At 51.2% G+C, this 23,695-nt stretch overlaps 1 protein-coding gene across 1 annotated transcript in view; it reads left to right on the top strand.

Annotated features, from left to right (window-relative positions):
- Positions 1-23,276: 23,276 nt before the first annotated feature.
- Positions 23,277-23,695, top strand: part of LOC124121998 (monocarboxylate transporter 13-like) — a 49,130-nt gene continuing 48,711 nt past the window's right edge. The window contains exon 1 of the mRNA XM_048393999.1: positions 23,277-23,437. The gene's annotated coding sequence lies outside the window, so the exon portion shown is untranslated. The remainder of the gene's footprint in view (positions 23,438-23,695) is intronic.

Below are 23,695 nucleotides of genomic sequence, written 5' to 3'. Positions count from 1 at the left end.
GCTACACTGACAAGGTAAGGATGTCATCCGTGGGATGACGCCACGCCCTGCTACACTGACAAGGTAAGGATGTCATCTGTGGAATGACACCACTCCCTGCTACACTGACAAGGTAAGGATGTCATCTATGGGATGACTCCACGCCCTGCTACACTGACAAGGTAAGGATGTCATCTGTGGGATGACTCCACGCCCTGCTACACTGACAAGGTAAGGATGTCATCTGTGGGATGACTCCACGGCCTGCTACACTGACAAGGTAAGGATGTCATCTGTGGGATGACTCCACTCCCTGCTACACTGACAAGGTAAGGATGTCATCTGTGGGATGACTCCACTCCCTGCTACACTGACATGGTAAGGATGTCATCCGTGGGATGACTCCACGCCCTGCTACACTGACATGGTAAGGATGTCATCTATGGGATGACGCCACGCCCTGCTACACTGACAAGGTAAGGATGTCATCTGTGGGATGACACCACTCCCTGCTACACTGACAAGGTAAGGATGTCATCTGTGGGATGACACCACTCCCTGCTACACTGACAAGGTAAGGATGTCATCTGTGGGATGACACCACTCCCTGCTCCACTGACAAGGTAAGGATATCATCTGTGGGATGACACCACTCCCTGCTACACTGACAAGGTAAGGATGTCATCTGAGGGATGACTCCACGCCCTGCTACACTGACAAGGTAAGGATGTCATCTGTGGGATGACTCTACGGCCTGCTACACTGACAAGGTAAGGATGTCATCTGTGGGATGACTCCACTCCCTGCAACACTGACAAGGTAAGGATGTCATCTGTGGGATGACTCCACGTCGAGGTACACTGACAAGGTAAGGATGTCATCTATGGGATGACTCCACGCCCTGCTACACTGACAAGGTAAGGATGTCATCTGTGGGATGACTCCACGCCCTGCTACACTGACAAGGTAAGGATGACATCTGTGGGATGACTCGGCCCTGCTACACTGACAAGGTAAGGATGTCATATGTGGGATGACTCCACGTCCAGCTACACTGACAAGGTAAGGATGTCATCTGTGGGATGACTCCACGCCCTGCTACACTGACAAGGTAAGGATGTCATCTGTGGGATGACTCCACGTCCAGCTACACTGACAAGGTAAGGATGTCATCTGTGGGATGACTCCACGCCCTGCTACACTGACAAGGTAAGGATGTCATCTGTGGGATGATTCCACGCCCTGCTACACTGACAAGGTAAGGATGTCATCTGTGGGATGACTCCACGCCCTGCTACACTGACAAGGTAAGGATGTCATCTGTGGGATGACTCAACGTCCAGCTACACTGACAAGGTAAGGATGTCATCTGTGGGATGACTCCACTCCCTGCAACACTGACAAGGGAAGGATGTCATCTGTGGGATGACACCACGCCCTGCTACACTGACAAGGTAAGGATGTCATCTGTGGGATGATTCCACGCCCTGCTACACTGACAAGGTAAGGATGTCATATGTGGGATGACACCGCTCCCTGCTACAGTGACATGGTAAGGATGTCATATGTGCGATGATTCCACGCCCTGCTACACTGACAAGGTGAGGATGTCATCTGTGGGATGACTCCACACCCTGCTACACTGACAAGGTAAGGATGTCATGTGGGATGACACCACTCCCTGCTACACTGACAAGGTAAGGATGTCATGTGGGATGACACCACTCCCTGCTACACTGACAAGGTAAGGATGTCATCTGTGGGATGACGTCATGCCCTGCTACACTGACAAGGTAAGGATGTCATATGAGGGATGACTCCACGCCCTGCTACACTAACAAGGTAAGGATGTCATCTGTGGGATGACTCCACGCCCTGCTACACTGACATGTTAAGGATGTCATCCGTGGGATGACTCCACGCCCTGCTGCACTGACATGGTAAGGATGTCATCTATGGGATGACGCCACGCCCTGCTACACTGACAAGGTAAGGATGTCATCTGTGGGATGACACCACTCCCTGCTACACTGACAAGGTAAGGATGTCATCTGTGGGATGACACCACTCCCTGCTCCACTGACAAGGTAAGGATGTCATCTGTGGGATGACACCACTCCCTGCTACACTGACAAGGTAAGGATGTCATCTGAGGGATGACTCCACGCCCTGCTACACTGACAAGGTAAGGATGTCATCCGTGGGATGACTCTACGGCCTGCTACACTGACAAGGAAAGGATGTCATCTGAGGGATGACTCCACTCCCTGCAACACTGACAAGGTAAGGATGTCATCTGTGGGATGACTCCACGTCGAGGTACACTGACAAGGTAAGGATGTCATCTATGGGATGACTCCACGCCCTGCTACACTGACAAGGTAAGGATGTCATCTGTGGGATGACTCCACGCCCTGCTACACTGACAAGGTAAGGATGACATCTGTGGGATGACTCGGCCCTGCTACACTGACAAGGTAAGGATGTCATCTATGGGATGACTCCACGCCCTGCTACACCGACAAGGTAAGGATGTCATCTATGGGATGACTCCACGCCCTGCTACACTGACAAGGTAAAGATGTCATCTGTGGGATGACTCCACGTCCAGCTACACTGACAAGGTAAGGATGTCATCTGTGGGATGACTCCACGCCCTGCTACACTGACAAGGTAAGGATGTCATCTGTGGGATGACTCCACGCCCTGCTACACTGACAAGGTAAGGATGTCATCTGTGGGATGACTCCACGCCCTGCTACACTGACAAGGTAAGGATGTCATCTGTGGGATGACTCCACGCCCTGCTGCACTGACAAGGTAAGGATGTCATCTGTGGGATGACACCACTCCCTGCTACACTGACAAGGTAAGGATGTCATCTGTGGGATGACACCACTCCCTGCTACACTGACAAGGTAAGGATGTCATATGAGGGATGACTCCACGCCCTGCTACACTGACAAGGTAAGGATGTCATCTGTGGGATGACTCTACGGCCTGCTACACTGACAAGGTAAGGATGTCATCTATGGGATGACTCCACGCCCTGCTACACTGACAAGGTAAGGATGTCATCTGTGGGATGACACCACTCCCTGCTACACTGACAAGGTAAGGATGTCATCTGTGGGATGACACCACTCCTTGCTACACTGACAAGGTAAGGATGTCATCTGTGGGATGACTCCACGCCCTGCTACACTGACATGGTAAGGATGTCATCCGTGGGATGACTCCACGCCCTGCTACACTGACATGGTAAGGATGTCATCTATGGGATGACGCCACGCCCTGCTACACTGACAAGGTAAGGATGTCATCTGTGGGATGACACCACTCCCTGCTACACTGACAAGGTAAGGATGTCATCTGTGGGATGACACCACTCCCTGCTACACTGACAAGGTAAGGATGTCATCTGTGATATGACACCACTCCCTGCTCCACTGACAAGGTAAGGATGTCATCTGTGGGATGACACCACTCCCTGCTACACTGACAAGGTAAGGATGTCATCTGAGGGATGACTCCATGCCCTGCTACACTGACAAGGTAAGGATGTCATCTGTGGGATGACTCTACGGCCTGCTACACTGACAAGGTAAGGATGTCATCTGTGGGATGACTCCACTCCCTGCAACACTGACAAGGTAAGGATGTCATCTGTGGGATGACTCCACGTCGAGGTACACTGACAAGGTAAGGATGTCATCTGTGGGATGACTCTACGCCCTGCTACACTGACAAGGTAAGGATGTCATCTGTGGGATGACTCCACGCCCTGCTACACTGACAAGGTAAGGATGACATCTGTGGGATGACTCGGCCCTGCTACACTGACAAGGTAAGGATGTCATCTGTGGGATGACTCCACGTCCAGCTACACTGACAAGGTAAGGATGTCATCTGTGGGATGACTCCACGCCCTACTACACTGACAAGGTAAGGATGTCATCTGTGGGATGACTCCACGTCCAGCTACACTGATAAGGTAAGGATGTCATCTGTGGGATGACTCCACGCCCTGCTACACTGACAAGGTAAGGATGTCATCTGTGGGATGATTCCACGCCCTGCTACATTGACAAGGTAAGGATGTCATCTGTGGGATGACTCCACTCCCTGCTACACTGACAAGGTAAGGATGTCATCTGTGGGATGACTCAACGTCCAGCTACACTGACAAGGTAAGGATGTCATCTGTGGGATGACTCCACTCCCTGCAACACTGACAAGGGAAGGATGTCATCTGTGGGATGACACCACGCCCTGCTACACTGACAATGTAAGGATGTCATCGGTGGGATGATTCCACGCCCTGCTACACTGACAAGGTAAGGATGTCATATGTGGGATGACACCGCTCCCTGCTACAGTGACATGGTAAGGATGTCATATGTGCGATGATTCCACGCCCTGCTACACTGACAAGGTGAGGATGTCATCTGTGGGATGACTCCACACCCTGCTACACTGACAAGGTAAGGATGTCATGTGGGATGACACCACTCCCTGCTACACTGACAAGGTAAGGATGTCATGTGGGATGACACCACTCCCTGCTACACTGACAAGGTAAGGATGTCATCTGTGGGATGACGTCATGCCCTGCTACACTGACAAGGTAAGGATGTCATCTGAGGGATGACTCCACGCCCTGCTACACTGACAAGGTAAGGATGTCATCTGTGGGATGACTCCACGCCCTGCTACACTGACATGGTAAGGATGTCATCCGTGGGATGACTCCACGCCCTGCTACACAGACAGGGTAAGGATGTCATCCGTGGGATGACTCTACGGCCTGCTACACTGACAAGGTAAGGATGTCATCTGAGGGATGACTCCAGTCCCTGCAACACTGACAAGGTAAGGATGTCATCTGTGGGATGACTCCACGTCGAGGTACACTGACAAGGTAAGGATGTCATCTATGGGATGACTCCACGCCCTGCTACACTGACAAGGTAAGGATGTCATCTGTGGGATGACTCGGCCCTGCTACACTGACAAGGTAAAGATGTCATCTGTGGGATGACTCCACGTCCAGCTACACTGACAAGGTAAGGATGTCATCTGAGGGATGACTCCACGCCCTGCTACACTGACAAGGTAAGGATGTCATCTGTGGGATGACTCCACGTCCAGCTACACTGACAAGGTAAGGATGTCATCTGTGGGATGACTCCACGCCCTGCTACACTGACAAGGTAAGGATGTCATCTGTGGGATGACTCCACGCCCTGCTACACTGACAAGGTAAGGATGTCATCTGTGGGATGACTCCACGCCCTGCTACACTGACAAGGTAAGGATGTCATCTGTGGGATGACTCCACTCCCTGCTACACTGACAAGGTAAGGATGACATCTGTGGGATGACTCGGCCCTGCTACACTGACAAGGTAAGGATGTCATCTGTGGGATGACTCCACGTCCAGCTACACTGACAAGGTAAGGATGTCATCTGTGGGATGACTCCACGCCCTGCTACACTGACAAGGTAAGGATGTCATCTGTGGGATGACTCCACGTCCAGCTACACTGACAAGGTAAGGATGTCATCTGTGGGATGACTCCACGCCCTGCTACACTGACAAGGTAAGGATGTCATCTGTGGGATGACTCCACGCCCTGCTGCACTGACATGGTAAGGATGTCATCCGTGGGATGACTCCACGCCCTGCTACACTGACATAGTAAGGATGTCATCTGTGGGATGACACCACTCCCTGCTACACTGACAAGGTAAGGATGTCATCCGTGGGATGACGCCACGCCCTGCTACACTGACAAGGTAAGGATGTCATCTATGGAATGACACCACTCCCTGCTACACTGACAAGGTAAGGATGTCATCTATGGGATGACTCCACGCCCTGCTACACTGACAAGGTAAGGATGTCATCTGTGGGATGACTCCACGCCCTGCTACACTGACAAGGTAAGGATGTCATCTGTGGGATGACGTCATGCCCTGCTACACTGACAAGGTAAGGATGTCATCTGAGGGATGACTCCACGCCCTGCTACACTGACAAGGTAAGGATGTCATCTGTGGGATGACTCCACGCCCTCCTACACTGACATGGTAAGGATGTCATCCGTGGGATGACTCCACGCCCTGCTACACTGACATGGTAAGGATGTCATCTATGGGATGACGCCACGCCCTGCTACACTGACAAGGTAAGGATGTCATCTGTGGGATGACTCCACGCCCTGCTACACTGACAAGGTAAGGATGTCATCTGTGGGATGACGTCATGCCCTGCTACACTGACAAGGTAAGGATGTCATCTGAGGGATGACTCCACGTCCAGCTACACTGACAAGGTAAGGATGTCATCTGTGGGATGACTCCACGCCCTGCTACACTGACAAGGTAAGGATGTCATCTGTGGGATGACTCCACGCCCTGCTACACTGACAAGGTAAGGATGTCATCTGTGGGATGACTCCACGCCCTGCTACACTGACAAGGTAAGGATGTCATCTGTGGGATGACTCAACGTCAAGCTACACTGACAAGGTAAGGATGTCATCTGTGGGATGACTCCACTCCCTGCAACACTGACAAGGTAAGGATGTCATCTGTGGGATGACTCCACGTCGAGGTACACTGACAAGGTAAGGATGTCATCTATGGGATGACTCCACGCCCTGCTACACTGACAAGGTAAGGATGTCATCTGTGGGATGACTCCACGCCCTGCTACACTGACAAGGTAAGGATGACATCTGTGGGATGACTCGGCCCTGCTACACTGGCAAGGTAAGGATGTCATCTGTGGGATGACTCCACGTCCAGCTACACTGACAAGGTAAGGATGTCATCTGTGGGATGACTCCACGCCCTGCTACACTGACAAGGTAAGGATGTCATCTGTGGGATGATTCCACGTCCAGCTACACTGACAAGGTAAGGATGTCATCTGTGGGATGACTCCACGCCCTGCTACACTGACAAGGTAAGGATGTCATCTGTGGGATGACTCCACGCCCTGCTGCACTGACATGGTAAGGATGTCATCCGTGGGATGACTCCACGCCCTGCTACACTGACATGGTAAGGATGTCATCTGTGGGATGACACCACTCCCTGCTACACTGACAAGGTAAGGATGTCATCCGTGGGATGACGCCACGCCCTGCTACACTGACAAGGTAAGGATGTCATCTGTGGAATGACACCACTCCCTGCTACACTGACAAGGTAAGGATGTCATCTATGGGATGACTCCACGCCCTGCTACACTGACAAGGTAAGGATGTCATCTGTGGGATGACTCCACGCCCTGCTACACTGACAAGGTAAGGATGTCATCTGTGGGATGACGTCATGCCCTGCTACACTGACAAGGTAAGGATGTCATCTGAGGGATGACTCCACGCCCTGCTACACTGACAAGGTAAGGATGTCATCTGTGGGATGACTCCACGCCCTGCTACACTGACATGGTAAGGATGTCATCCGTGGGATGACTCCACGCCCTGCTACACTGACATGGTAAGGATGTCATCTATGGGATGACGCCACGCCCTGCTACACTGACAAGGTAAGGATGTCATCTGTGGGATGACTCCACGCCCTGCTACACTGACAAGGTAAGGATGTCATCTTTGGGATGACGTCATGCCCTGCTACACTGACAAGGTAAGGATGTCATCTGAGGGATGACTCCACGCCCTGCTACACTGACAAGGTAAGGATGTCATCTGTGGGATGACTCCACGCCCTGCTGCACTGACATGGTAAGGATGTCATCCGTGGGATGACTCCACGCCCTGCTACACTGACATGGTAAGGATGTCATCTGTGGGATGACACCACTCCCTGCTACACTGACAAGGTAAGGATGTCATCCGTGGGATGACGCCACGCCCTGCTACACTGACAAGGTAAGGATGTCATCTGTGGAATGACACCACTCCCTGCTACACTGACAAGGTAAGGATGTCATCTATGGGATGACTCCACGCCCTGCTACACTGACAAGGTAAGGATGTCATCTGTGGGATGACTCCACGCCCTGCTACACTGACAAGGTAAGGATGTCATCTGTGGGATGACTCCACGGGCTGCTACACTGACAAGGTAAGGATGTCATCTGTGGGATGACTCCACGCCCTGCTACACTGACAAGGTAAGGATGTCATCTGTGGGATGACACCACTCCCTGCTACACTGACAAGGTAAGGATGTCATCTGAGGGATGACTCCACGCCCTGCTACACTGACAAGGTAAGGATGTCATCTGTGGGATGACTCCACGGCCTGCTACACTGACAAGGTAAGGATGTCATCTGTGGGATGACTCCACTCCCTGCTACACTGACAAGGTAAGGATGTCATCTGTGGGATGACTCCACGTCGAGGCAACTGACAAGGTAAGGATGTCATCTATGGGATGACTCCACGCCCTGCTACACCGACAAGGTAAGGATGTCATCTGTGGGATGACTCCACGCCCTGCTACACTGACAAGGTAAGGATGTCATCTGTGGGATGACTCCACGCCCTGCTACACTGACAAGGTAAGGATGACATCTGTGGGATGACTCCACGCCCTGCTACACTGACAAGGTAAGGATGTCATCTGTGGGATGACGTCATGCCCTGCTACACTGACAAGGTAAGGATGTCATCTGAGGGATGACTCCACGCCCTCCTACACTGACAAGGTAAGGATGTCATCTGTGGGATGACTCCACGCCCTGCTACACTGACAAGGTAAGGATGTCATCTGTGGGATGACACCACTCCCTGCTACACTGACAAGGTAAGGATGTCATCTGTGGGATGACACCACTCCCTGCTACACTGACAAGGTAAGGATGTCATATGAGGGATCACTCCACGCCCTGCTACACTGACAAGGTAAGGATGTCATCTGTGGGATGACTCTACGCCCTGCTACACTGACAAGGTAAGGATGTCATCTGTGGGATGACTCCACGCCCTGCTACACTGACAAGGTAAGGATGTCATCTGTTGGATGACACCACTCCCTGCTACACTGACAAGGTAAGGATGTCATCTGTGGGATGACACCACTCCCTGCTACACTGACAAGGTAAGGATGTCATATGAGGGATGACTCCACGCCCTGCTACACTGACAAGGTAAGGATGTCATCTGTGGGATGACTCTACGGCCTGCTACACTGACAAGGTAAGGATGTCATCTATGGGATGACTCCACGCCCTGCTACACTGACAAGGTAAGGATGTCATCCGTGGGATGACGCCACGCCCTGCTACACTGACAAGGTAAGGATGTCATCTGTGGAATGACACCACTCCCTGCTACACTGACAAGGTAAGGATGTCATCTATGGGATGACTCCACGCCCTGCTACACTGACAAGGTAAGGATGTCATCTGTGGGATGACTCCACGCCCTGCTACACTGACAAGGTAAGGATGTCATCTGTGGGATGACTCCACGGCCTGCTACACTGACAAGGTAAGGATGTCATCTGTGGGATGACTCCACTCCCTGCTACACTGACAAGGTAAGGATGTCATCTGTGGGATGACTCCACTCCCTGCTACACTGACATGGTAAGGATGTCATCCGTGGGATGACTCCACGCCCTGCTACACTGACATGGTAAGGATGTCATCTATGGGATGACGCCACGCCCTGCTACACTGACAAGGTAAGGATGTCATCTGTGGGATGACACCACTCCCTGCTACACTGACAAGGTAAGGATGTCATCTGTGGGATGACTCCACGCCCTGCTACACTGACAAGGTAAGGATGTCATCTGTGGGATGACTCCACGGCCTGCTACACTGACAAGGTAAGGATGTCATCTGTGGGATGACTCCACTCCCTGCTACACTGACAAGGTAAGGATGTCATCTGTGGGATGACTCCACTCCCTGCTACACTGACATGGTAAGGATGTCATCCGTGGGATGACTCCACGCCCTGCTACACTGACATGGTAAGGATGTCATCTATGGGATGACGCCACGCCCTGCTACACTGACAAGGTAAGGATGTCATCTGTGGGATGACACCACTCCCTGCTACACTGACAAGGTAAGGATGTCATCTGTAGGATGACACCACTCCCTGCTCCAATGACAAGGTAAGGATGTCATCTGTGGGATGACACCACTCCCTGCTACACTGACAAGGTAAGGATGTCATCTGAGGGATGACTCCACGCCCTGCTACACTGACAGGGTAAGGATGTCATCCGTGGGATGACTCTACGGCCTGCTACACTGACAAGGTAAGGATGTCATCTGAGGGATGACTCCAGTCCCTGCAACACTGACAAGGTAAGGATGTCATCTGTGGGATGACTCCACTTCGAGGTACACTGACAAGGTAAGGATGTCATCTATGGGATGACTCCACGCCCTGCTACACTGACAAGGTAAGGATGTCATCTGTGGGATGACTCCACGCCCTGCTACACTGACAAGGTAAGGATGACATCTGTGGGATGACTCGGCCCTGCTACACTGACAAGGTAAGGATGTCATCTGTGGGATGACTCCACGTCCAGCTACACTGACAAGGTAAGGATGTCATCTGTGGGATGACTCCACGCCCTGCTACACTGACAAGGTAAGGATGTCATCTGTGGGATGACTCCACGTCCAGCTACACTGACAAGGTAAGGATGTCATCTGTGGGATGACTCCACGTCCTGCTACACTGACAAGGTAAGGATGTCATCTGTGGGATGACTCCACGCCCTGCTACACTGACAAGGTAAGGATGTCATCTGTGGGATGACTCCACGCCCTGCTACACTGACAAGGTAAGGATGTCATCTGTGGGATGACTCAACGTCCAGCTACACTGACAAGGTAAGGATGTCATCTGTGGGATGACTCCACTCCCTGCAACACTGACAAGGTAAGGATGTCATCTGTGGGATGACTCCACGTCGAGGTACACTGACAAGGTAAGGATGTCATCTATGGGATGACTCCACGCCCTGCTACACTGACAAGGTAAGGGTGTCATCTGTGGGATGACTCCACGCCCTGCTACACTGACAAGGTAAGGATGACATCTGTGGGATGACTCGGCCCTGCTACACTGACAAGGTAAGGATGTCATCTGTGGGATGACTCCACGTCCAGCTACACTGACAAGGTAAGGATGTCATCTGTGGGATGACTCCACGCCCTGCTACACTGACAAGGTAAGGATGTCATCTGTGGGATGACTCCACGTCCAGCTACACTGACAAGGTAAGGATGTCATCTGTGGGATGACTCCACGCCCTGCTACACTGACAAGGTAAGGATGTCATCTGTGGGATGACTCCACGCCCTGCTACACTGACAAGGTAAGGATGTCATCTGTGGGATGACTCCACGCCCTGCTACACTGACAAGGTAAGGATGTCATCTGTGGGATGACTCAACGTCCAGCTACACTGACAAGGTAAGGATGTCATCTATGGGATGACTCCACGCCCTGCTACACTGACAAGGTAAGGATGTCATCTGTGGGATGACACCACTCCCTGCTACACTGACAAGGTAAGGATGTCATCCGTGGGATGACGCCACGTCCTGCTACACTGACAAGGTAAGGATGTCATCTATGGGATGACACCACGCCCTGCTACACTGACAAGGTAAGGATGTCATCTGTGGGATGACACCACTCCCTGCTACACTGACAAGGTAAGGATGTCATCTGAGGGATGACTCCACGCCCTGCTACACTGACAAGGTAAGGATGTCATCTGTGGGATGACTCCACGGCCTGCTACACTGACAAGGTAAGGATGTCATCTGTGGGATGACTCCACTCCCTGCTACACTGACAAGGTAAGGATGTCATCTGTGGGATGACTCCACGTCGAGGCAACTGACAAGGTAAGGATGTCATCTATGGAATGACTCCACGCCCTGCTACACTGACAAGGTAAGGATGTCATCTGTGGGATGACTCCACGCCCTGCTACACTGACAAGGTAAGGATGTCATCTGTGGGATGACTCCACGCCCTGCTACACTGACAAGGTAAGGATGACATCTGTGGGATGACTCGGCCCTGCTACACTGACAAGGTAAGGATGTCATCTGTGGGATGACTCCACGTCCAGCTACACTGACAAGGTAAGGATCTCATCTGTGGGATGACTCCACGCCCTGCTACACTGACAAGGTAAGGATGTCATCTGTGGGATGACTCAACGTCCAGCTACACTGACAAGGTAAGGATGTCATCTGTAGGATGACTCCACGCCCTGCTACACTGACAAGGTAAGGATGTCATCTGTGGGATGACACCACTCCCTGCTACACTGACAAGGTAAGGATGTCATACGTGGGATGACGCCACGCCCTGCTACACTGACAAGGTAAGGATGTCATCTATGGGATGACACCACGCCCTGCTACACTGACAAGGTAAGGATGTCATCTGTGGGATGACACCACTCCCTGCTACACTGACAAGGTAAGGATGTCATCTGAGGGATGACTCCACGCCCTGCTACACTGACAAGGTAAGGATGTCATCTGTGGGATGACTCCACGGCCTGCTACACTGACAAGGTAAGGATGTCATCTGTGGGATGACTCCACTCCCTGCTACACTGACAAGGTAAGGATGTCATCTGTGGGATGACCCCACGTCGAGGCAACTGACAAGGTAAGGATGTCATCTATGGAATGACTCCACGCCCTGCTACACTGACAAGGTAAGGATGTCATCTGTGGGATGACTCCACGCCCTGCTACACTGACAAGGTAAGGATGTCATCTGTGGGATGACTCCACGCCCTGCTACACTGACAAGGTAAGGATGACATCTGTGGGATGACTCGGCCCTGCTACACTGACAAGGTAAGGATGTCATCTGTGGGATGACTCCACGTCCAGCTACACTGACAAGGTAAGGATGTCATCTGTGGGATGACTCCACGCCCTGCTACACTGACAAGGTAAGGATGTCATCTGTGGGATGACTCCACGTCCAGCTACACTGACAAGGTAAGGATGTCATCTGTGGGATGACTCCACGCCCTGCTACACTGACAAGGTAAGGATGTCATCTGTGGGATGACTCCACGCCCTGCTACACTGACAAGGTAAGGATGTCATCTGTGGGATGACTCCACGCCCTGCTACACTGACAAGGTAAGGATGTCATCTGTGGGATGACACCACTCCCTGCTACACTGACAAGGTAAGGATGTCATCCGTGGGATGACGCCACGCCCTGCTACACTGACAAGGTAAGGATGTCATCTTTGGGATGACACCACGCCCTGCTACACTGACAAGGTAAGGATGTCATCTGTGGGATGACACCACTCCCTGCTACACTGACAAGGTAAGGATGTCATCTGAGGGATGACTCCACGCCCTGCTACACTGACAAGGTAAGGATGTCATCTGTGGGATGACTCCACGGCCTGCTACACTGACAAGGTAAGGATGTCATCTGTGGGATGACTCCACTCCCTGCTACACTGACAAGGTAAGGATGTCATCTGTGGGATGACTCCACGTCGAGGCAACTGACAAGGTAAGGATGTCATCTATGGGATGACTCCACGCCCTGCTACACTGACAAGGTAAGGATGTCATCTGTGGGATGACTCCACGCCCTGCTACACTGACAAGGTAAGGATGTCATCTGTGGGATGACTCCACGCCCTGCTACACTGACAAGGTAAGGATGACATCTGTGGGATGACTCCACGCCCTGCTACAATGACAAGGTAAGGATGTCATCTGTGGGATGACTCCACGCCCTGCTACACTGACAAGGTAAGGATGTCATCTGTGGGATGACTCCATGCCCTGCTACACTGACAAGGTAAGGATGACATCTGTGGGATGACTCCACGCCCTGCTACACTGACAAGGTAAGGATGTCATCTGTGGGATGACTCCACGCCCTGCTACACTGACAAGGTAAGGATGTCATCTGTGGGATGACACCACTCCCTGCTACACTGACAAGGTAAGGATGTCATCTGTGGGATGACACCACTCCCTGCTACACTGACAAGGTAAGGATGTCATCTGAGGGATGACTCCACGCCCTGCTACACTGACAAGGTAAGGATGTCATCTGTCGGATGACTCTATGGCCTGCTACACTGACAAGGTAAGGATGTCATCTGAGGGATGACTCCACGCCCTGCTACACTGACAAGGTAAGGATGTCATCTGTGGGATGACTCTACGGCCTGCTACACTGACAAGGTAAGGATGTCATCTATGGGATGACTCCACGCCCTGCTACACTGACAAGGTAAGGATGTCATCTGTGGGATGACACCACTCCCTGCTACACTGACAAGGTAAGGATGTCATCTGTGGGATGACACCACTCCCTGCTACACTGACAAGGTAAGGATGTCATCTGTGGGATGACACCACTCCCTGCTACACTGACAAGGTAAGGATGTCATCTGTGGGATGACTCCACGCCCTGCTACACTGACAAGGTAAGGATGTCATCTGTGGGATGACTCTACGGCCTGCTACACTGACAAGGTAAGGATGTCATCTGTGGGATGACTCCACTCCCTGCTACACTGACAAGGTAAGGATGTCATCTGAGGGATGACGCCACGCCCTGCTACACTGACAAGGTAAGGATGTCATCTGTGGGATGACACCACTCCCTGCTACACTGACAAGGTAAGGATGTCATCTGTAGGATGACACCACTCCCTGCTCCAATGACAAGGTAAGGATGTCATCTGTGGGATGACACCACTCCCTGCTACACTGACAAGGTAAGGATGTCATCTGAGGGATGACTCCACGCCCTGCTACACTGACAGGGTAAGGATGTCATCCGTGGGATGACTCTACGGCCTGCTACACTGACAAGGTAAGGATGTCATCTGAGGGATGACTCCAGTCCCTGCAACACTGACAAGGTAAGGATGTCATCTGTGGGATGACTCCACGTCGAGGTACACTGACAAGGTAAGGATGTCATCTATGGGATGACTCCACGCCCTGCTACACTGACAAGGTAAGGATGTCATCTGTGGGATGACTCCACGCCCTGCTACACTGACAAGGTAAGGATGACATCTGTGGGATGACTCGGCCCTGCTACACTGACAAGGTAAGGATGTCATCTGTGGGATGACTCCACGTCCAGCTACACTGACAAGGTAAGGATGTCATCTGTGGGATGACTCCACGCCCTGCTACACTGACAAGGTAAGGATGTCATCTGTGGGATGACTCCACGTCCAGCTACACTGACAAGGTAAGGATGTCATCTGTGGGATGACTCCACGTCCTGCTACACTGACAAGGTAAGGATGTCATCTGTGGGATGACTCCACGCCCTGCTACACTGACAAGGTAAGGATGTCATCTGTGGGATGACTCCACGCCCTGCTACACTGACAAGGTAAGGATGTCATCTGTGGGATGACTCAACGTCCAGCTACACTGACAAGGTAAGGATGTCATCTGTGGGATGACTCCACTCCCTGCAACACTGACAAGGTAAGGATGTCATCTGTGGGATGACTCCACGTCGAGGTACACTGACAAGGTAAGGATGTCATCTATGGGATGACTCCACGCCCTGCTACACTGACAAGGTAAGGGTGTCATCTGTGGGATGACTCCACGCCCTGCTACACTGACAAGGTAAGGATGACATCTGTGGGATGACTCGGCCCTGCTACACTGACAAGGTAAGGATGTCATCTGTGGGATGACTCCACGTCCAGCTACACTGACAAGGTAAGGATGTCATCTGTGGGATGACTCCACGCCCTGCTACACTGACAAGGTAAGGATGTCATCTGTGGGATGACTCCACGTCCAGCTACACTGACAAGGTAAGGATGTCATCTGTGGGATGACTCCACGCCCTGCTACACTGACAAGGTAAGGATGTCATCTGTGGGATGACTCCACGCCCTGCTACACTGACAAGGTAAGGATGTCATCTGTGGGATGACTCCACGCCCTGCTACACTGACAAGGTAAGGATGTCATCTGTGGGATGACTCAACGTCCAGCTACACTGACAAGGTAAGGATGTCATCTATGGGATGACTCCACGCCCTGCTACACTGACAAGGTAAGGATGTCATCTGTGGGATGACACCACTCCCTGCTACACTGACAAGGTAAGGATGTCATCCGTGGGATGACGCCACGCCCTGCTACACTGACAAGGTAAGGATGTCATCTATGGGATGACACCACGCCCTGCTACACTGACAAGGTAAGGATGTCATCTGTGGGATGACACCACTCCCTGCTACACTGACAAGGTAAGGATGTCATCTGAGGGATGACTCCACGCCCTGCTACACTGACAAGGTAAGGATGTCATCTGTGGGATGACTCCACGGCCTGCTACACTGACAAGGTAAGGATGTCATCTGTGGGATGACTCCACTCCCTGCTACACTGACAAGGTAAGGATGTCATCTGTGGGATGACTCCACGTCGAGGCAACTGACAAGGTAAGGATGTCATCTATGGAATGACTCCACGCCCTGCTACACTGACAAGGTAAGGATGTCATCTGTGGGATGACTCCACGCCCTGCTACACTGACAAGGTAAGGATGTCATCTGTGGGATGACTCCACGCCCTGCTACACTGACAAGGTAAGGATGACATCTGTGGGATGACTCGGCCCTGCTACACTGACAAGGTAAGGATGTCATCTGTGGGATGACTCCACGTCCAGCTACACTGACAAGGTAAGGATGTCATCTGTGGGATGACTCCACGCCCTGCTACACTGACAAGGTAAGGATGTCATCTGTGGGATGACTCAACGTCCAGCTACATTGACAAGGTAAGGATGTCATCTATGGGATGACTCCACGCCCTGCTACACTGACAAGGTAAGGATGTCATCTGTGGGATGACACCACTCCCTGCTACACTGACAAGGTAAGGATGTCATCCGTGGGATGACGCCACGCCCTGCTACACTGACAAGGTAAGGATGTCATCTATGGGATGACACCACGCCCTGCTACACTGACAAGGTAAGGATGTCATCTGTGGGATGACACCACTCCCTGCTACACTGACAAGGTAAGGATGTCATCTGAGGGATGACTCCACGCCCTGCTACACTGACAAGGTAAGGATGTCATCTGTGGGATGACTCCACGGCCTGCTACACTGACAAGGTAAGGATGTCATCTGTGGGATGACTCCACTCCCTGCTACACTGACAAGGTAAGGATGTCATCTGTGGGATGACTCCACGTCAAGGCAACTGACAAGGTAAGGATGTCATCTATGGAATGACTCCACGCCCTGCTACACTGACAAGGTAAGGATGTCATCTGTGGGATGACTCCACGCCCTGCTACACTGACAAGGTAAGGATGTCATCTGTGGGATGACTCCACGCCCTGCTACACTGACAAGGTAAGGATGACATCTGTGGGATGACTCGGCCCTGCTACACTGACAAGGTAAGGATGTCATCTGTGGGATGACTCCACGTCCAGCTACACTGACAAGGTAAGGATGTCATCTGTGGGATGACTCCACGCCCTGCTACACTGACAAGGTAAGGATGTCATCTGTGGGATGACTCCACGTCCAGCTACACTGACAAGGTAAGGATGTCATCTGTGGGATGACTCCACGCCCTGCTACACTGACAAGGTAAGGATGTCATCTGTGGGATGACTCCACGCCCTGCTACACTGACAAGGTAAGGATGTCATCTGTGGGATGACTCCACGCCCTGCTACACTGACAAGGTAAGGATGTCATCTGTGGGATGACACCACTCCCTGCTACACTGACAAGGTAAGGATGTCATCCGTGGGATGACGCCACGGACTGCTACACTGACAAGGTAAGGATGTCATCTATGGGATGACACCACGCCCTGCTACACTGACAAGGTAAGGATGTCATCTGTGGGATGACACCACTCCCTGCTACACTGACAAGGTAAGGATGTCATCTGAGGGATGACTCCACGCCCTGCTACACTGACAAGGTAAGGATGTCATCTGTGGGATGACTCCACGGCCTGCTACACTGACAAGGTAAGGATGTCATCTGTGGGATGACTCCACTCCCTGCTACACTGACAAGGTAAGGATGTCATCTGTGGGATGACTCCACGTCGAGGCAACTGACAAGGTAAGGATGTCATCTATGGGATGACTCCACGCCCTGCTACACTGACAAGGTAAGGATGTCATCTGTGGGATGACTCCACGCCCTGCTACACTGACAAGGTAAGGATGTCATCTGTGGGATGACTCCACGCCCTGCTACACTGACAAGGTAAGGATGACATCTGTGGGATGACTCCACGCCCTGCTACACTGACAAGGTAAGGATGTCATCTGTGGGATGACTCCACGCCCTGCTACACTGACAAGGTAAGGATGTCATCTGTGGGATGACTCCATGCCCTGCTACACTGACAAGGTAAGGATGACATCTGTGGGATGACTCCACGCCCTGCTACACTGACAAGGTAAGGATGTCATCTGTGGGATGACACCACGCCCTGCTACACTGACAAGGTAAGGATGTCATCTGTGGGATGACACCACTCCCTGCTACACTGACAAGGTAAGGATGTCATCTGTGGGATGACACCACTCCCTGCTACACTGACAAGGTAAGGATGTCATCTGAGGGATGACTCCACGCCCTGCTACACTGACAAGGTAAGGATGTCATCTGTGGGATGACTCTACGGCCTGCTACACTGACAAGGTAAGGATGTCATCTGAGGGATGACTCCACGCCCTGCTACACTGACAAGGTAAGGATGTCATCTGTGGGATGACTCTACGGCCTGCTACACTGACAAGGTAAGGATGTCATCTATGGGATGACTCCACGCCCTGCTACACTGACAAGGTAAGGATGTCATCTGTGGGATGACACCACTCCCTGCTACACTGACAAGGTAAGGATGTCATCTGTGGGATGACACCACTCCCTGCTACACTGACAAGGTAAGGATGTCATCTGTGGGATGACACCACTCCCTGCTACACTGACAAGGTAAGGATGTCATCTGTGGGATGACTCCACGCCCTGCTACACTGACAAGGTAAGGATGTCATCTGTGGGATGACTCTACGGCCTGCTACACTGACAAGGTAAGGATGTCATCTGTGGGATGACTCCACTCCCTGCTACACTGACAAGGTAAGGATGTCATCTGAGGGATGACTCCATGCCCTGCTACACTGACAAGGTAAGGATGTCATCTGTGGGATGACTCTACGGCCTGCTACACTGACAAGGTAAGGATGTCATCTATGGGATGACTCCACGCCCTGCTACACTGACAAGGTAAGGATGTCATCTGTGGGATGACACCACTCCCTGCTACACTGACAAGGTAAGGATGTCATCTGTGGGATGACACCACTCCCTGCTACACTGACAAGGTAAGGATGTCATCTGTGGGATGACACCACTCCCTGCTACACTGACAAGGTAAGGATGTCATCTGTGGGATGACTCCACGCCCTGCTACACTGACAAGGTAAGGATGTCATCTGAGGGATGACTCCACGCCCTGCTACACTGACAAGGTAAGGATGTCATCTGTGGGATGACTCTACGGCCTGCTACACTGACAAGGTAAGGATGTCATCTGTGGGATGACTCCACTCCCTGCTACACTGACAAGGTAAGGATGTCATCTGAGGGATGACTCCACGCCCTGCTACACTGACAAGGTAAGGATGTCATCTGTGGGATGACTCTACGGCCTGCTACACTGACAAGGTAAGGATGTCATCTATGGGATGACTCCACGCCCTGCTACACTGACAAGGTAAGGATGTCATCTGTGGGATGACACCACTCCCTGCTACACTGACAAGGTAAGGATGTCATCTGTGGGATGACACCACTCCCTGCTACACTGACAAGGTAAGGATGTCATCTGTGGGATGACACCACTCCCTGCTACACTGACAAGGTAAGGATGTCATCTGTGGGATGACTCCACGCCCTGCTACACTGACAAGGTAAGGATGTCATCTGTGGGATGACTCTACGGCCTGCTAAACTGACAAGGTAAGGATGTCATCTGTGGGATGACTCCACTCCCTGCTACACTGACAAGGTAAGGATGTCATCTGAGGGATGACTCCATGCCCTGCTACACTGACAAGGTAAGGATGTCATCTGTGGGATGACTCTACGGCCTGCTACACTGACAAGGTAAGGATGTCATCTATGGGATGACTCCACGCCCTGCTACACTGACAAGGTAAGGATGTCATCTGTGGGATGACTCCACGCCCTGCTACACTGACAAGGTAAGGATGTCATCTGTGGGATGACTCCACGCCCTGCTACACTGACAAGGTAAGGATGACATCTGTGGGATGACTCGGCCCTGCTACACTGACAAGGTAAGGATGTCATCTGTGGGATGACTCCACGTCCAGCTACACTGACAAGGTAAGGATGTCATCTGTGGGATGACTCCACGCCCTGCTACACTGACAAGGTAAGGATGTCATCTGTGGGATGACTCCACGTCCAGCTACACTGACAAGGTAAGGATGTCATCTATGGGATGACTCCACGCCCTGCTACACTGACAAGGTAAGGATGTCATCTGTGGGATGACTCCACGCCCTGCTACACTGACATGGTAAGGATGTCATCTGTGGGATGACTCCACGCCCTGCTACACTGACAAGGTAAGGATGTCATCTGTGGGATGACTCCACGTCCAGCTACACTGACAAGGTAAGGATGTCATCTATGGGATGACTCCACGCCCTGCTACACTGACAAGGTAAGGATGTCATCTGTGGGATGACTCCACGCCCTGCTACACTGACAAGGTAAGGATGTCATCTGTGGGATGACTCCACGCCCTGCTACACTGACGAGGTAAGGATGTCATCTGTGGGATGACTCCACGCCCTGCTACACTGACAAGGTAAGGATGTCATCTGTGGGATGACTCCACGCCCTGCTACACTGACAAGGTAAGGATGTCATCTGTGGGATGACTCCACGCCCTGCTACACGGACAAGCTAAGGATGTCATCTGTGGGATGACACCACGCTCTGCTACACTGACAAGGTAAGGATGTCATCTGTGGGATGACTCCACGCCCTGCTACACGGACATGGTAAGGATGTCATCTGTGGGAAGACACCACTCCCTGCTACACTGACAAGGGAAGGATGTCATCTGTGGGATGACACCACTCCCTGCTACACTGACAAGTTAAGGATGTCATATGTGGGATAACATCACGCCCTGCTACACTGACAAGGTAAGGATGTCATCTGTGGGATGACACCACTCCCTGCTACACTGACATGGTAAGGATGTCATCTGAGGGATGACACCACTCCCTGCTACACTGACATGGTAAGGATGTCATCTGTGGGAAGACACCACTCCCTGCTACACACGATATCGACAGGATCAGAGGGGTACGTTCATCCCTGACATGAGTGACTGACGAACCGTACAAACGAAGTCCACTATATGAACTCGTTTACCCGGATATGTATGTTATCTGTACAATCGGGTGATAATTACCATATATCAGGTTATCATGAGGCAACAGACCCCTGAAAATCCGGGTTAGAATAGTCTTCAGCAACTCTTGCTTGTCGTATATCAGGCGACTAAAGGGACCGGGTGGTCAGGCTCGCTGATTTGGTTGATGCATGTGAGGTGAGGTGAGGTGAGGTGAGGTGAGGTAAAATGGGGTTTAACGTCGTGTACAAGATTATTGCACTTATATAGCGACGTGCATGCACGTGTGTGTGTGTGTGGCTGCTGGTACTAGTCCGGACTGATGCCGATTTATAGTGCTAGCCCACTGAGATACCATGCCGCAGTTTAACATGAATACCCCACTCAGACACAGTATACTGACTCCACGGAGGCGGTCTGATGCATGTCAACCCTCGCATCCCGATTGCGTAAATCGATGCTCATTCTGTCCCTCACCGGATTATCTGGCACAGTCTGTATTATTTACAGACCGCTGTCATATGATATGGACCGCCTCCGTGGTCTTGTGGTAGAGCGTCCGCCCGGAGAGCGGAAGGTCCGGGGTTCGATCCCCGACCGCGTCATACCAAAAGACGTTAAAAGATGGCACTTGTTGTTACCCTGTCTGGCGCTCGGCATTAAGGGGCTAAAACAAGGACTGGTCGGCTCGGAGTCAGTATACTGTGTCTGAGTGGGGTATTCATGTTAAACTGCGGCATGGTATCTCAGTGAGCTAGCACTATAAATCGGCATCAGTCCGGACTAGTACAAGCAGCCACACAAACACACACACGTACATGCACGTCGCTATATAAGTGCAATAATCTTGGACGCGACGTTAAACCCCATTTCACCTCACCTCATATGATATGGCTGGAATATTGTTGAGGAAATAAATATTTAATTGATAAAGTATCACATTTAAAGCTGCGATAATAAGAAAAAAACAAATTATGTCAACAGTATGAAATTAGATATAGGCAGATTGGCATAATGATAGCAACGGCGCTTTCCACATATGGAAATATAATGTTTCTAAAAAATGTCATCTGATACACAATGCAGGGGCCAGTGAGTGAGTGAGTGAGTATGGTTTTACGCCGCTTTTAGCAATATTCCAGCAATATCACGGCGGGGGACACCAGAAATGGGCTTCACACATTATACCCATGTCGGGAATCGAACCCGGGTCTTCGGCGTGAAGAGCGAACGCTTTAACCACTAGGCTACCCGACCGCCCCCAGGTGCCAGTGAACTCATATAACTCGCATATATATATATATATATATATATATATATCTATCAAATGGGCCAACAGAATTGCTGACCGCGCGCCCGTCTTTGGTGTTATATTTATCATATGGAGGCGCGAATAAATACTACATTTTATCAAGAAACCTTTTGCAGTTGTCATAAACATACATCTAGTGATACAAATACTACTACAATGAAGGACTTATTAATGACTGTAAATGCATTCTAACACGAGCTTCGGGTTGTTACGGAAGCAGTTCAGTAATGGATCAATAAGACTTCAGTTCAGATCACGTGACACTGAACGATGGCCAGCTTAGATGGTGCTCGAACGGGTATAATCTCAATTCCTATTAATTAATAAAAGGCGCTTATCAACATCAATTCACTGTGATACATATTGGGGATTAAATGTTCATAGTACATACCTTAGACATAGATTCATATGTGATTATTTACCTTTAGCTGTGATTATTATTCCGCCGTAAACAATTCCTTGTGTGAGAATCTGACACAATTTCCCGGTCGGTTCACTCAAATCTTGCAAGGTCGTTCTCGCCAATATCTATTTTTATCCCCTACCAGCTGACAGCGCCGCTTTGTTCGACGGCCGGTACTTGACCATTGGTTTAATATTTCAACTTTTACCGGCGTTCTCCTTCCCCTTGTGTGTTGACGAGCCACATACCTGACAGATGTACACGAACATGGTGACGTAAGTGTATTTTATCAATATTTTTCAGTTAAAATCATCTCCACATTTTGTGGCAGAGCTCAGCGGAAGCGCCGATCAGCTGTTTTCAGCCGCGTCGTTTCGTTTGGCGATCCTAGCTCACGGTCACAATATATCGTGAAAAATATGGCCTGACTCAATCATGTCATTATGTTAAACTCCTCGCAACATGCTCCGCAAAACACCTACCATTATAATGCGATTCTGTTCGTGTGCAGTGTGCATATCTTGTGTACACAC

The sequence above is a fragment of the Haliotis rufescens genome, unplaced genomic scaffold (assembly GCF_023055435.1).
Source record: "Haliotis rufescens isolate VD_foot unplaced genomic scaffold, xgHalRufe1.0.p SCAF_126, whole genome shotgun sequence".
In the NCBI taxonomy this organism is placed as follows: Eukaryota; Metazoa; Mollusca; class Gastropoda; order Lepetellida; family Haliotidae; genus Haliotis; species Haliotis rufescens.
The sequence above is the reverse complement of the archived record's forward strand: the minus strand, read 5'-3'. Positions and strand labels throughout refer to the sequence as shown.